Source organism: Pseudorca crassidens, chromosome 14 (assembly GCF_039906515.1).
Source record: "Pseudorca crassidens isolate mPseCra1 chromosome 14, mPseCra1.hap1, whole genome shotgun sequence".
NCBI classification, from domain to species: domain Eukaryota; kingdom Metazoa; phylum Chordata; class Mammalia; order Artiodactyla; family Delphinidae; genus Pseudorca; species Pseudorca crassidens.
In genome coordinates, this window is record NC_090309.1 from 21,777,323 (window position 1) to 21,793,602 (window position 16,280).

Here is a 16,280-nt window from a genome sequence, read left to right on the forward strand (position 1 = left end):
AAACAAAATTGATAAACCATTAGTCAGACACATCAAGAAAAAAAAAAAAAAGAGAAGACTCAAATCAATAGATTTAGAAATGAAAAAGAATATGTAACAACTGAGACTGCAGAAATACAAAGGATCATGAGAGATTACTACAAACAACTATATGCCAATAAAATGGACAGCCTGGAAGAAATGGACAAATTCTAGAAAAGTACAACATTCTGAGACTGAACCAGGAAGAAATAGAAAATATAAACAGACCAATCACAAGCACTGAAATTGAGACTGTGATTAAAACTCTTCCAACAAACAAAAGCCCAGGACCAGCTTGATTCACAGGCGAATTCTATCCAACATTTAGAGAAGAGCTAACATGTATCCTTCTCAAACTCTTCCAAAATATAGCAGAGGGAGTAACATTCCCAAACACATTCTACAAGGACACCATCACCCTGATAACAAAACCAGACAAAGATGTCACAAAGAAAGAAACTACAGACCAATAACACTGATGAAGATAGATGCAAAAATTCTCAACAAAATACTATCAAACAGAATCCAATAGCACATTAAAAGGATCATACACCATGATCAGGTGGGGTTTATCCCAGGAATGCCAGGATTCTTCAGCATATGCAAATCAAACTATGTGATACACCATATTAACAAAATGAAGAATAAAAACCATATGGTCATCTCAATATATGCAGAATAAGGTTTTGACAAAATTCAACACCCAGTTATGATAAAAAAAAAAAAATCACCAGAAAGTAGGCATAGAAGGAAATTTCAACAACATAATAAAGGCCATATATGACAAACCCACAGCCACCATCATCCTCAATGGTGAAAAACTGAAACCATTTCCACATTAATCAGGAACAAAACAAGGTTGCCCACTCTCACCACTATTATTCAACATTGTTTTGGAAGTTTTAGCCACAGCAATCAGAGAAGACAAAGAAATAAAAGGAATCCAAATTGGAAAAGAAGTAAAGCTGTCACTGTTGGCTGATGACATGATACTATACATAGAGAATCCTAAAGATGCTACCAGAAAACTACTAGAGCTAATCAAAGAATGTGGTAAAGTAGCAGGTCACAAAATTAATGCATAGAAATCTCTTGCATTCCCCTACACTAATGATGAAAAATCTGAAAGTGAAATTAAAGAAACACTCCATTTACCATTGCAACAAAAAGAATAAAATACCTAGGAATAAAGCTACCTAAGAAGACAAAAGTCCTGTGTGCAGAAAACTATAAGACACTGACAAAAGAAATTAAACAGGATGCAAACAGATGGAGAGATATACCATGTTCTTGGATTGGAAGAATCAACACTGTGAAAATAACTATACTACCCAAAGCAATCTACAGATTCAATGCAATCCCTGTCAAACCACCACTGTCATTTTTCACAGAACTAGAACAAAAATTTTCACAATTTGTATGGAAACACAAAAGACCCCAAAGAGCCAAAGCAATCTTGAGAAAGAAAAACAGAGCTGGAGGAATCAGACTTCCTGACTTCAGACTATACTACAAAGCTAAAGTAATCAAGACAGTATGGTAGTGGCACAAAAACAGAAATACAGATCAATGGAACAGGATAGAAAGCCCAGAGATAAACTCACACACATATGGTCACCTTATCTTTGATAAAGGAGGCAGGAATATACAGTGAACAAAAGACAGCCTCTTCAATAAGTGCTGCTGGGAAAAATGGACAGGTACATGTAAAAAGTAAAATTAGAACACTCCGTAACACTATACACAAAAATAAACTCAAAATGTATTAAAGACCGAAATATAAGGCCAGACACTATCAAACTCTTAGAGGAGAACATAGGCAGAACACTCTATGATATAAATCACAGCAAGATCCTTTTTGACCCACCTCCTAGAGAAATGGAAATAAAAACAAAAATAAACAAATGGGACCTAATGAAACTTCAAAGCTTTTGCACAGCAAAGGAAACCATAAACAAGACGAAAAGACAACCCTTAGAATGGGAGGAAATATTTGCAAATGAAGCAACTGACAAAGGATTAATTTCCAAAATTTACAAGCAGCTCGTTCAGCTCAACAACAACAACAAAAAACACAAATAAACAACCCAATACAAAAAAGGGCTGAAGACCTAAATAGCCATTTCTCCAAAGAAGATATACAGATTCCCAAAAAACATATGAAAGAATGCTCAACATTGGGCTTCCCTGGTGGTGCAGTGGTTGGGAGTCCGCCTGCCGATGCAGGGGACACGGGTTCGTGCCCCAGTCTGGGAAGATCCCACATGCCATGGAGCGGCTGGGACTGTGAGCCATGGCCACTGAGCCTGCACGTCCAGAGCCTGTGCTCTGCCATGGAAGAGGCCACAACAGTGAGAGGCCTGCGTACCACAAAAAAAAAAGAAAAAAAAAAAGAATGCTCAACATCATTCATCATTAGAGAAATGCAATCAAAACTACAATGAGATATCATCTCATAACAGTCAGAATGCCATTATCAAAAAATCTACAAGCAATAAATGCTGGAGAAGGTGTGGAGAAAAGGGAACCCTCTTGCACTGTTGGTGAGAATGTAAGTTCATAAAGCCACTATAGAGAACAGTATGGAGGTTCCTTAAAAAAACGAAAATAGAACTACCATATGACCCAGCAATCCCACTACTGGGCGTATACCCTTAGAAAACCATAATTCAAAATGAGTCATGTACCAAAATGTTCATTGCAGCTCTATTTACAATTGCTAGGACATGGAAGCAACCTAAGTGTCCATCAACAAATGAATGGATAAAGAAGATGTGGCACATATATATGATGGAATATTACTCAGCCATAAAAAGAAACAAAATTGATTTATTTGTAGCGAGGTGGATGGACCTAGAGTCTGCCATACAGAGTGAAGTAAGTTAGAAAGAGAGGGAAAAAAAAGTACTGTATGGTAACACATATATATGGAATTGAAAAAAAAGAAAAGGTCATGAAGAACCTAGCAGCAGGATGGGAATAATGATGCAGACCTACTAGAGAATGGACTTGAGGACACGGCGGGGGGAAGGGTAAGCTGGGACAAAGTGAGAGAGCGGCATGGACATATATACACTACCAAATGTAGAATAGATAGCTAATGGGATGCAGCCACGTAGCACAGGGAGATCAACTTTGTGCTTTCTGACCACCTAGAGTGGTGCGATAGTGAGGGTGGGAGGGATGTAGATGCAAGAGGGAAGAGATATGGGGATATATGTATATGTATAGCTGATTTATTTTGTTATAAAGCAGGAACTAACACACCATTGTAAAGCAATTATACTTCAATAAAGATGTTAAAAAAAATCAGTATGACTCTATAATCCCTAAACAACCCTGTCAACTAATCAGTTAACATAACAGAACACTCCATCCACAACAGCTAAATACCCATTTTAAAATATGCTCACCTGGAACAGTCACTAATGGAAGGTTTTTCTGAGTCATAAAACAAAACTTAGCAAATTGAAAAAATTAAGTTATACAAAGTGTTTTTTTTCCCAGATTACAACAGATTAAACTATATATTGATAATAGAAAAAATTGTGGAAAATCTCTAATATTTTAAATTAAACAACACATCTCTAATTACCCCATTGTTCAAAAAGGAAATCACAAGAGAAATTATAATATATTTTGAGTTGGATATAAATGAAGACACAAAGGACACAGCATGTCTTTATTCTGTGAAGTCACCATTATTGAAAAGTTATAACATTACAGGAGTATGTTACAAAATACCACAGGTCTCAGTTCATTGATCTAAGCTTCTGCATTAAGAAACTTGAAAAAGAGGAGCAAATTAGACTCAAGGCAAGAATAAGGAAGGAAATAATAAATAGAAGAACAGAAACTTTTGAAATTAAGAACAGAAAACAATAAAGAATATTAATTAACCAAACCCGCCCCTTTGAAAAATAATTAATGAAATTGATAAACCTCTTACCACACTGACCAAGAGAAAAAAAAGAAAGCAGAGATTACAAATATTAAAAATAAAATTGAATCTATCACTACCATAGAGAGAGTAAAAAGAGAATTAAGGAATACTACAAGTAACTCTATACGCATTAATTTGATAATTTTTATAAAAGAAAATTCTCAGAAGACAGAGTGCCATATTTCACAATAAAAATAGATACATGAATACTGTATATTAAAGAAATTGTGTTGATACTTAAATTGTCAACAAAGAAAATTCTTGGATTTGATGGAAAATTCTACCTAATCTTACAAAATATTTAAAGAGGAAATAATACCAATTCTACAAAAACTATGAACACAGATGAGGAGGGGACAATTCTCAACTGTCCTTAATGAGGTCAGAAGTTCTCTGATAACAGAACCACACAAAGGCATTATAGCAAAATAAAAATAGACCAATATTTGTCATGAACACAGATACCTATATCTTAAACAAATTATTAGAATTTCAAAACAAACAATATGACTAAGTGCAGCTTATCTAGGGAATGCAAATTTTTTATTATTTAAATTTAAATCTTTCACTAAATTTGGGAAGATTTTGCCTGATATTCTTTAAATATTTTATTTGACCAATTTTCTCTCTTCTTCTGAGACAATGTTTATAATTATACTTTATATATAAGTATAATGCATGTAACTGACATAATGGAAAATCATACATACTGTCAAAATTTCATACTGCCCTGAGAGGATCCCTGAATACTGGATCAAATTTTTCATTTCTTTTTAAATCTCTTTTTTTCAGGTAGGATAATTTCTGTTAAACTATCTTCAAGTTCACTAAGTTTTTCATTACCATTCTGCTATAAAGTATATCCAGTGAATATTTTTACCTCAAATATTATGTGTCAATTCTAATTCTTTAATTTGATTATATCTTATACAATCAATTTATCTGCTGAGATATTCTTTTATTTATTACAATATTCCCAAGCATATTACGTGTAACTTTCGGGTATACTGGGTGAAAATCCTTAGGATCAACAACATCTTGTGGAAAAACACCTTGATCTGGAATTTGTAGCAATAGCAAGCTCCTTCTTGCGCTCTCTCCTAAAAGCACATTCTTTGATTTTTATAAGTTCATGTTCAATGGTAATGAATGATGTATGAAGGGGGTCTCGACAATGATATGTTATGAACAGGTAGATATATGTGTGCACTATTTTCAAATTTTACACACTTACTGCAGCTTGAGGCATTGATTTCCCTGCTCTTATACAGCTGGCAGCCATCATGAGATCAAGAAAGTTCCCAAGATTTTGCGAACAAATAAGTTTCCTTATTTTTAAAGTTAATCTAGCATCCCTAGGAAGCCATGACTAATAATGGGGCACTGGTAGTGTTAACACAATCTATATCAGCATTTTCAGATAATCCTTCACTATTCTGAGTGAAACTGATGCCTGTCTAGTTCCCTAAAATTAGCTTCAACAGAAATACCCTTCCTCCCATTTCTTATTCATAATGTCAGCTACTTTTATAACAGCTGCATTTTGAATATATTCATCTTGTCATAAAAAGCAAATCTACCATCAATTGCTGAATGTAAGGCAGCAAGGAAGTTGGATGGTATTCATAGAGCATATCATGCTTCTTTTGAGATGTCTTTGCCATCAGAAAATAATGTGAATAGTTTGAAAAATTCACTGACAAACCTCTAGTCTGCTACTGAAATGTAGTTTATCTCTGCACTCATATTGATTTTCATAAAGAGAGCTGAAATTTCAAATATACTTAATACTTAGATTTTGTACTTCTATAAAAACTATAAATATGTTACACATTCTGAAAAGGTATTATCATGAATTGTAAGTATGGTTTTGAAAATAATTCAGGAAAATTATATCTTAAATATGCTTTTTCTATGTATAGCATTTTTACAGTGAGAATAATGAATACAAAATTATATGAAATAAAGGTTCATTCTTTAACTCACCTAAAAGGCAGTTTTCAGTCAATCAAAATAATAGACAAGGGGAAAGCTTTTAGAGTTGATGTCTTAGATGTACTTCCCAAGGTATAATTATATAATAGGTAATCTTTTCTTTATCTTGCTTATTTTATTCAGCAGATTACTGAATAAAAGAAGCTAATATATAAAACTTTAAATAAAAGTTATATATTGGTCAATTTATGGCTATCAATATAAAAGTGCTTCAAAATAACATGTGGTTTATCTGTGGACTATCTTTTCCTATGCACATTCTAAGGAGTGAAGAACTTGTCTCTTATAGGATCCTTTTAACCCATGATACAGCATAATGTTATAAAAATTAAATTTATTATAATAGAATATCTCTTTTTATAAAGTTCAAGATATTAATAGATCTCCCATTCTGGGTTCCAATCATCTATTGTGCATTTATTAAGACACAGAAAAATTGTAAAACAACATAAAATAATTAAAGTAGATTGGGAAGAAATCAAAATTCTTATTATGTGTCACAAATCAAAACAAATCTCTACGTTTTGGAATTTTTAGAAACATAGGTGTATTATGTCAAATGGGAAATAATTTTATAGGGATTTTAAAGGAAGGGGTAATATCATAAATATTTTGAAGTTTCTATACAAATTGACATATTAGAATATTTGTAACCACAAATGGCTAGTAGCTATCCAAGATAATCATCAAGAAAAATAAGTCCAAAATGTGACTGTGGAATAAACAAGGCTGTTTACTACTGTCAAACATTAAGTCATTACTAAGAGATTAGCTAGATTGGCCCTTAGCCATCTTTGTTCATTGCTGCAACAAACCTCAGGAATCAGGTGATTTTCCTAGTTCTTCTAACAGGAAGTTATTAACTTTATAAGCTTTTCAAGTTTTAGTCTCAATTTTTTGTCTTTTCTGATTCCCAAAGCAGTATAATAAGCATAATTTAAAAGGCACACAATCATTAAACCTTAACCCTTCTGAACTCTGCTTGTCAAGGTGGCATTTACTATCACAAAAGAAATGTTTTAGAGCTATTGCAATCCATTTTAATTTAGACCATAATGAGTAAGGGACACTTCGTTCTAAATATCTCTTTTATTAATACATTTGACTCTATCTTAGCCATCACCACAATAATGTGAGATACCATAAACTCTCCATTCATCTAATGAAATAACAGTCTAGATGGTCTCCCTCTATCTACATAAATATCTACACACTTTTTGGATCATAAATTCTTTTCTAGAAAGTTATTTCTGAGCAGCATCTTAATATATGCCTTTTGATTCATTATTTTTAAAAGTATACAAAATAAAAATGTTAAATAATGAGATTACCTAAATAGTGGCTTCTTTTTTCTTTCCTTCTAATAAACAGCTTATATACCTTATTTTGTAGACCACTGCTGCAAAGTGGACTCCACTGTTAGCAGAGTATTTTATTTTTAAAATAGTGATGTTGTTTACTTTGTTGAAATATTTTAATGCTATCCTACTTTCTTAGAATAAAAACTTAAGTCTTAAACATGACTATAAAGCCCTGTGTTATTTGATCTGATCCAACCTCTTCAGCATTCTCTTTTATCACTCTCCATCTCTCAGTGTGTTCTACCAGTGGCTTCTACCAGTTTCTTGTCCCTTTCATGTTGTCATCCACCACAGGGTCTTCGTCCATTCTACATTGGGGAATCACATTCTTTTGCAGACTGTAGAATGTATTGAGAAGAAGCTTTAGTGGAGACCAGGAAACTGTTTAGGGGATGTTGTCACAACGCTGCACAGAAATGGTATTGCCTTGAACTGCAGCAGCTGAGGTGAATGCAGACCTGGTAGATTTGGGAAATGTTTAGGATATATAGGTGTCAGAACTAGGTAAGTAGTTGAATATGGGAAGTGAAGTGTGTGCTGATTTAAGAATGATTTTCTAGTTTGGGGCTTAGGGCCTTTTACTTAGGTAGGGAACCTAGAAAGATAAACAGATTTGGAGAGGAAAGATCATGATAAATTTTAGACATGCTGATTTTATGATTTTTATGGCAATAATCAGTTGTGTGTGATAGAGGAGATGCTGGTTTAGATATTTGGATTTTTAAAATAATTAATAGATAATTGGAACTAAACAAATAGATGTGATTTTTTCACTTGGATATTTCACATGGCAAAGGACGAAGGGAAAGGACATTGACATTTAACAGATAAGAATACAAAGATCTCACAAGTGAGACTGTGGGAGTGTCTAAGAGATAGAAGAAAAAGTGTGACAATCCTGAAAAGTATAGTGCGTGAAAGCCAAAGGAAGTGTCTTTTACAAAGGTTTGGTGTTAAGGTGATACGTAAATGTTAGTAAGAGGTCAGGTAACTCTAAAATTGGGAACATATGTATTAAATTAAAAGAACTTTGCTGTGACATGACTGGCCAATGGGCAACATTGTAATGGCAAAGGCTCCTGTAATCTGGTATGTGTTTGTGAATAATTTTTATCTAAATATAGTTGAATATATGTAATTAAACAGATAAACACTTATCTAGTTGAAAAGGTAAAAAATTAGGAAAAATCCAAATAAATGTAGAAAAATAAGATAAAGCTGGGTCACCTTAGTACACAAAAATTTGTGAATTTTTCTTTTGATAACATGGGCTAGAAATTTGGCACTGAGTTTCTAAAAACAGCAACTAAAAAAACTCCCAAACAAAAAATATGATGAAGTATAATATGTAATGAGTCCATTAGTTAAAAACATAAAAGTGGTCCAAGGGATGTACATAGAAATAAATAATATATACATATATAAATAATATAATTATTTAAATATAGATATATTTATATTTTATATATTTATAGAAAATGTATAATAAAACACATTATTTAATTTATTTTTTCCATAGACTTCCAGAGATGTATGCATTACAGCATAATGAGCCATGGCAAAAATCGTACTCATAATATTCCTCACTATTAAACATAAACTGAAAAAGCAATTTTATAACAGGCCAGATACCTTAGTGCAGGTTTGCAACATTCTTAGCCTGACTCTTCCTAAAGGTAAAATTCATAATGTATAGTTAAATGAATGTACCTCCTGCATTTTGAGCAATCTTCTTTAACATTTTCTGTCTCTCCTGAGACTTCCATGAGAGATGGGTGGCTGAAATTGCAGATTATATTCTCTGTCAAGAATCTGAAGTGCAGTTATACAAAGTTTCTGATTAAGGGTACAATCATGCAACTTAGTGGTAAATAGAAAGTGGGGAAGAGGCTGGCTTATTCCTGTACAAACTCAGGAGGCTAATCAGTCGTAAATGACTGACCAATATGATTCAGTGTAGAATTGGATCCAAACAACATCTGTGGACAGAGTCATCTTCAGAAATAATTATGGATGATTGAGATTGCAACAATCTATGTCATAAAATTTACCCATACTAATTATAGTCTAGAGGTTTTTTTCACAGCTGATATTCTCAATTGCTCTTCAAGGCTACACAAATCATGCAATTCCTTACTAAAAGTAAGTAGATACATTTCTTAAAAAGTGTTCATCTAAGTAAGCTTAGGATTTAAGCTGTTCTAAAGAGCTATATAATTTAAGTCAATAACTTTTGAAGTAATGTTTGTCAAAAATGTTGATATTATTGTCATCTATTCGGGGTTCTTTAGATAGTTGGCCAATTGACCAATGAAGTCATTCTTGTATGTAACAAAAAAGTTATGTCATAAGCTTGGAGAAAATGTGTTTATTCTTAATGACAGGCTGGAATGCATCCAGCTCATCCAAAATAAATTTTGAGTAATAAAAATAAAAATTAAACACAGAGGGGTTTCCAAACAAATAATCTTTCACACCACTTAACATTGTTATCTGATTTGCCAAAACACTATACCTGTGGACATTGACACTCAGGTGATGCTAAAGCACATGTCTTATAAAAGCACCATTAACCAGCATCGTAAAAATGGCTCATAGACTTTAGGCATAACCAGTTCTATTTATGCAGTTATAATGTGTAAAATTCAATAAAATTTTCAGAAATCTTATATTTTTTCCAACATATGTCTTGGTGAAGGAGAAAGTAACAGAAATACCCATGCTGAAAGCCTGCTGACTCTTCATGGAAAACATAGGCGTCAGCCACTTTAAATTATATTTATTGAACAGCCATATGTTTCAAGCAACTGGAACAGATTCATGACAAGGAATCAATCAGAATCCCATGTAATTTTATTACCATTTTCAGCAAACAGCTCATTTGGACAAGACACTGCATTCATTCATTCATTCATTCATTCATTCTCTAAATAGCTACTGAGTGTCTCCTTGGTTCCAGTGACTCGGCTGGGTGAAAGTCTGGGGATACAGTAGTTAGAAAATGTTTTCTTAGCTCTAATGGAGCTCACAGTCTAATAAATCATTTAAGCTCATGATTTTTGAGTGATTTTTATGTGATTGGCATTGTGTTAAACGTTTTACGTAAATTACTTTATAATTATCTTGGTAAATCTTTGAATGGTTATTATGTCTTATGCATAATTTTCTTGGTTGGCATATGGAGGTGCAGAGAATTTAAGTACAAGTTGTCTAAATTCACATAGCTAGCAAGTGTCAGGGCTGGGATTTAAAGCTGAGAAGTCAAACTCCAGAGCGTTCACATTTTGTCAGCTGCTATCTACATGATTTGAGGGCAAATCAGATAGAGCTTTCAACTCTGAAATATTCTCCTAAACCACTTTTGTGTGAATATGATGTAACAACATATTCTAGAATTTGAGAAAGATGATTCAAGGTTTTACCTCTGAATCTGACAGTTTTCAGCACTGCAACTTTAAGGATATTGTTAATCTTTGGTGGTTTTAATCCAATTTCCTATTAAAATTAGCATTAATAAAGTAACATATGTGACACTGGGTTCCAAATAAATGACAAATTAATTCTAATTTGATATTTTAAGAGAAACTGGGTTCTAACTAGTGTCTCCTTGAGAAAAAGCCATATTGGAAAGGGGTCTGTGGAGGAGTGGACACTTGGATGAAAAATTAATAATAATAATAACATTAAAAGAGGAAATTGGAAGCTACCTAAGACAAACTTCTAACTTTTTATTTTGCTTTAGGATGGACTTGCAAATGATGGTTAAATAATACAGGCCATTCTGTTGCAGATATCTGCAGAACTCAAATTTTAATTGAAATAGTCTTCAGTCCAGCTTAGGTCTGATCTTTGGATTTTTCTCCTGGGGTATATTTCTATGTTTTTTTGATATTTAGAGTGAATTTCTCATTGGGATTATGTAATATCAGTCTTCTATGAAGTTCAGAGATCTATAACATAGCTTAAAGCATTTTTCACCCTGCAGGACCAAATTAAAGATGAAAGGGGATGAAGGGAGAAATGTTCATTGAAATATAAATATTTAATCTTTATTAATTCTTAAAGCAGGTAAGATGGAGTTTTTAAAAAGGTGAATTGTGTTATATAAAATCTTGGTATTTATGATGAGAATATATTTCCTACAGTTGGTGACTTTTGAAGTTAAAAAAAAGTCTACACTGGAAAATTTGTCAATTATGTTCTGAATCTTAACTGAGATGATCAGTTTGGGATAACTTTTTAACTAGTTTAATGCAGTTAGGATTATCTCATATGGGAAAGCTTCTGCAAGAAAGTATCTTTGAACAATTAACTTTGCAGAAACATACTGAAAATGTTTACTGGAAACAATAAAGCACTAATATACATTCCCAGTACTCTATTCCTTTATCTTCCTCCAATTGCTTATTCTCTTTTTATTACTAAAATTCTATTGAAGACCTGACAATAACTGCAACAAAAACACAAATTCTCACAACACTGAACTATAAAACTGATAATCAACATAATTTGAAAAATTGGAATGATGCTCTAATAAAAGCACCTGGTTCAAAAAGAGAAAAACAAAACATAGCAAAACAAAACAAATGTGTGTCTCATCTCAGAAGCTGCCCAGAAATCTCCTCTTGAAACTGTCATCATCCTACAAGGATACTGTAAATCACATTTTCCATATGCAGACTCAGAAACCTGGGTTCTGTAGCTCTAGAAAATGGAACAGCGAGCCAGGTGGAGGGTTGGTGCTCCCTCTTCCTCCTGCTGCCATCTTTTTATTAGATACTCAATTCTCAGAAAACAACTCAGCAGGGCACAGGCACCAAGTAGGTGCTGAGTTTAAAGTTTTCCTTTTGACATGTAGCTCTTAGAAATAGTAGGTTTTACTGTAGGCAAGAGGGAACAAGAATCCGTATTATTTTATGTGTAGAAATGTAGATTTCCAGGTAGTATAAATATATTTAGAGCACACTTTTCAAACTTTTTGAACATTCCATTACTAAAAAGTGACTATACATCTTTCTTACTAGTATATTAATTTCTGAATCTTATAGGTATGACTATTGCAATATATCATTTACATTATGAAGAGTGGGCAATACGTAAGTTCAAGATCTAAATAAAGTTTAAAAAATATCTATTATATTGTCCAATGGCATAATACTCTTCAATACTTTAAGTGAGATAAATTTGATTACATTTAATTTGTAATTTGAAACTATCGATTGGATGCTTTGTGATGCAATGGCTCCTATGTGTGGTTCGAAGTTAATTTCTCTACATGGCTTTATTATCTGTCATAACTGAAAATGATAGTCCATAAAGGGATATACATCTAAATGAAAATAAGACTTCAGTGATACTACTTAATAAATTTATTTATTTTGTATTCTTTTCTACCTATAATGCAAAGTTTTATGTAAAAATGTGTTTGGAAAGCTTCTGTGATGATGCCAAGAAGCTTTTCTTACAAAGCAAGTGAAACATATTGCATTTATGTGCTTTTAAGAACTAAGTTTAAAAACCACAGTAAAATTTCACAGGAAGGACCTTCACTGGATGATTTTGAGTAGATTAGAATCTTTTGCTTGTTAAGTATGTACATTTGACTTTTCATAGATGATATTGTTGTTTAGTTTGGGTAAAAAACATTTAAATTGAAAAGAATATCAAGCATTTGCAAACTCCCCATAGAATGTGTTTCCTTTATAAAACAGTTACTTTCTCACTTGCAGTAAAAATGTAATTTTCAACTTAAAAGAACAGATGAGATGTGAGTTTTTTTTTGCAATTATATCTTCTAGTAATTAAGAAGTGCTGGAAAAAATAGGCCTGAGTCAAAAGGACACAGAAGCCAACCTTAATGAATTGACTGAGCTGTATGAACCAAAGTTGGAACAATTTTAGCAACAAAATAAATAATGACAATATTGGATTATAATGCATAGAATAAACCAATATCTATGCATTCATACTGATATAAATAAATAATTGAATAAATAATTTTTAAAAAGAGAGACAAGGGACAGGTCTTCCTTACAGAAGAATTTTAATTAATAATACAAAAAGAATGAAGGAAATTCGAAATCATCATTATGGATACAACATGATGATAATTGGTGCAAGAAAGATCCTCTGATGAATGCCAAAATCAGTAGGCAAAAACAGGAGGATAAAATGTACATCTGCAGTCTCCAAGTAAATAATTAAAGTGATATTTATTATTTATAAAGAGAAAAATTGTAACATTACAGTGGAGAAACATGGTAGATACCACCTTAACTACGTGGTCAAAATACACATCAGCAGTAAAAAGACACATCAGTAGTATGTGCCCCTGATATACTGCACTGAGGACATAACTTCTGTTGCATTCTTGATAAAAATTCATATCATTCTGATCACAAGGCAGCATAAGGCTAGCCCAAACTGACTACTATTTATTAAAAGCATCAAGATCACGAAGAGCAGGGAAAAACTGAATAACTGTCATGGATTGGAGGAGACTAAGGAGACATGAAAACTAAATACAATGTGAGATCCTGGATTGGATGCTGGAACAAAAAATGGTGAAATGGGAAAATTAGTGAAATTCAAATAAGTCCTATACTTTAGTTAATACTATTGTACCAGTGTTTATTTCACTGTTTTTATAATTATATTATGGTTATGTAAAATGTTAACAGTAGGTGAAGCTGGGTGAAGGGTACACATAAACTCTCTGTACTATGTTTTCAACTTTTATGTGAGTCCAAAATGATTTCCAAATGAATATTAAAAAATATCCTTCTAGAATATAGCTAGATTCTTTCAACACAGAAAATAACAACAAATTTGGAACATGAGTCTTTATTGAAAAAAAAAAACAGTACAATTCACTTTACCAGTGCTTTATGGACTTTGCCATGAGACTGGTGAACTTTGCGCTATACAAAAGATTTTCATACTACTCTCACCTCATTTCATGGTACTATAGAGATTATCATATTTAGAAAGTTTTATTTTTATAAGCATAACTATTTTCTGTGATAACCTCTAATACTTTGTACCTTTCTGATTTCATCTGTATTCCTGTAACATGGCTTGACTACTAATACATTTCACATACATTGCAGTCTCTGTATTGTTAGCCCAGGTTATTTCTGTTAGTTTCTTCAATGCACCTTGTTTACACCCAGTTTTTATCATAATATTTTTTATCATTAATGAAGCAATTTACTGTTGAGAATGTATTTACACTGTTAATCTTCTCTTTAGTGTTTACAAAATGTAGTTCTTTATGAAGTTTATTATTGATATTTATGAACTGAATACCTTAAGCAGAGCTATGTTAAAAGCCTCTGTATTTCCATTCAACTATTGAGAAAATCTTACACAATTTGTAGTTACACTTGTTTATTCTAGTCTTTAGCTGTTTTTTCTATGATTCTTTTAACAGTATTTGCCAAAAAATAATGCACCATCATTTTTCACCATATTGTTTTCTGTGTATTATTTCAGGCACGATCACAATGACAAAAAGATCAAGGGTTTACCCAAATACATAAGCATTTTTGTCTTTTGCTATTATGTAAGAAATTGTAGGAGAAGCTTTGTCATGTTTTATCCAGTTGAGTATCATATGACTTAGGAAGTGTTGACTTAATTGCAGAGCTTAGTATCTGTGAGCTGGTTGGGTGGTTGATAGATCCCAACTACACCAACTGCTTCACATAGCCATTAACATCTATCTCCAGCCATGATATATGCTCAGGACTCAGAGGTTTGATCATCTTCTTTTCAGAATAATTATGTTGTCATTGTTGTTTCCTAGTAATAAGGCTGAGGTAGAACTCATATTGGGAGTAGAAGTGTCACCTTCGTCCTTTTCCCCTCAGTCTCTCCTACTTGTAGGATTAATACTCTCTTCACTCAATATTTTCTTTGATACTTATCTGGCAGGGAAGATACCATCATCAGGAAGGTAGTATTTTCTTGGTGAGGGTCCTTGACTCCAGAAGTACTGACCTCTGCAATTTTCCCAAAAGTGGGAAACTCAACTGTGTTACTTGTGGTAGTGGGGGGCTGTGTTTAAACTTTCACCTGGGGTGGGGGGAAGGTTTCTTTGAAGGAAAGTTTGAAATCCACCTCTCAATTTTGTGAGGTTTGGTCTTAAAAAAATAATAAACTTACACAATCTGTAAATTCTTTTGGCCAGGCATACATTCCTCTATGAGTCTCATTATTAAACCCTTTGGTGGCGAGAAACTTCCATTCAGAACACCTTTGTCTTTGCACTCCTTGCCTGATTGGAGAGCTTCCAATGCTCAGAAAAAGTGTGAGCAGCAGGGTCAATATCCCACATCAAATATTAAGATCTTCATTTTTCCAACTTTTTAAACATAAAGTAAATATAAAATTTAATATTGTCTTTAGAAACTTCAGTGTATTATCTTGCATACCTTCTCTACTGGGTACACACATTCTATTTATAGAAAAATGATTTAGAGTGTGAGTAGTCCAAGTAGGCAGGGTAGTCTATGATGCTACATATTTGGCAGTAGAAAGAGGATATTTAAATACGTGTAGAAGAAATTAGCTTACAATAGGCTGGAGATCTAGACTTATTAAATAGAACTTCAACAGTATTTGTGAGGATTGATAAACATAGAGCCCTCTTAGAGGGCTTACTATGTGGCAGGCACTCTTCTACACACATTATATGTATTAATTCACTTAAGCCTCTTATTTAAGGTATATATAATTCATTTAACTCTCCAAACAACTAAGGTGTGGAGGGATACTATAGATCAGGGTACCATCTCTGGACAAGGTATTGAGAATATAACTTGAATCTGTGACCTGTGTTCAGAGCTGTTGCTGGTAACATTATATTTGGCTGCCTCTGGAACATTTTTATTACTCTGATAGAAAGCAATCAGAGTAAACTAGACTAAATTTGAACAGATGTTTCCCTATTTGAGGAA

The 16,280-nt window shown here is 32.9% G+C and overlaps 1 non-coding gene across 1 annotated transcript; it reads left to right on the plus strand.

Moving 5' to 3' along the window:
- Positions 1 to 15,240: 15,240 nt before the first annotated feature.
- LOC137206271 (U1 spliceosomal RNA) lies at positions 15,241 to 15,399 on the plus strand. Its single transcript, XR_010934586.1, has one exon. It is a non-coding gene; the product is annotated as a U1 spliceosomal RNA (small nuclear RNA).
- The last annotated feature ends 881 nt before the right edge of the window (positions 15,400 to 16,280 follow it).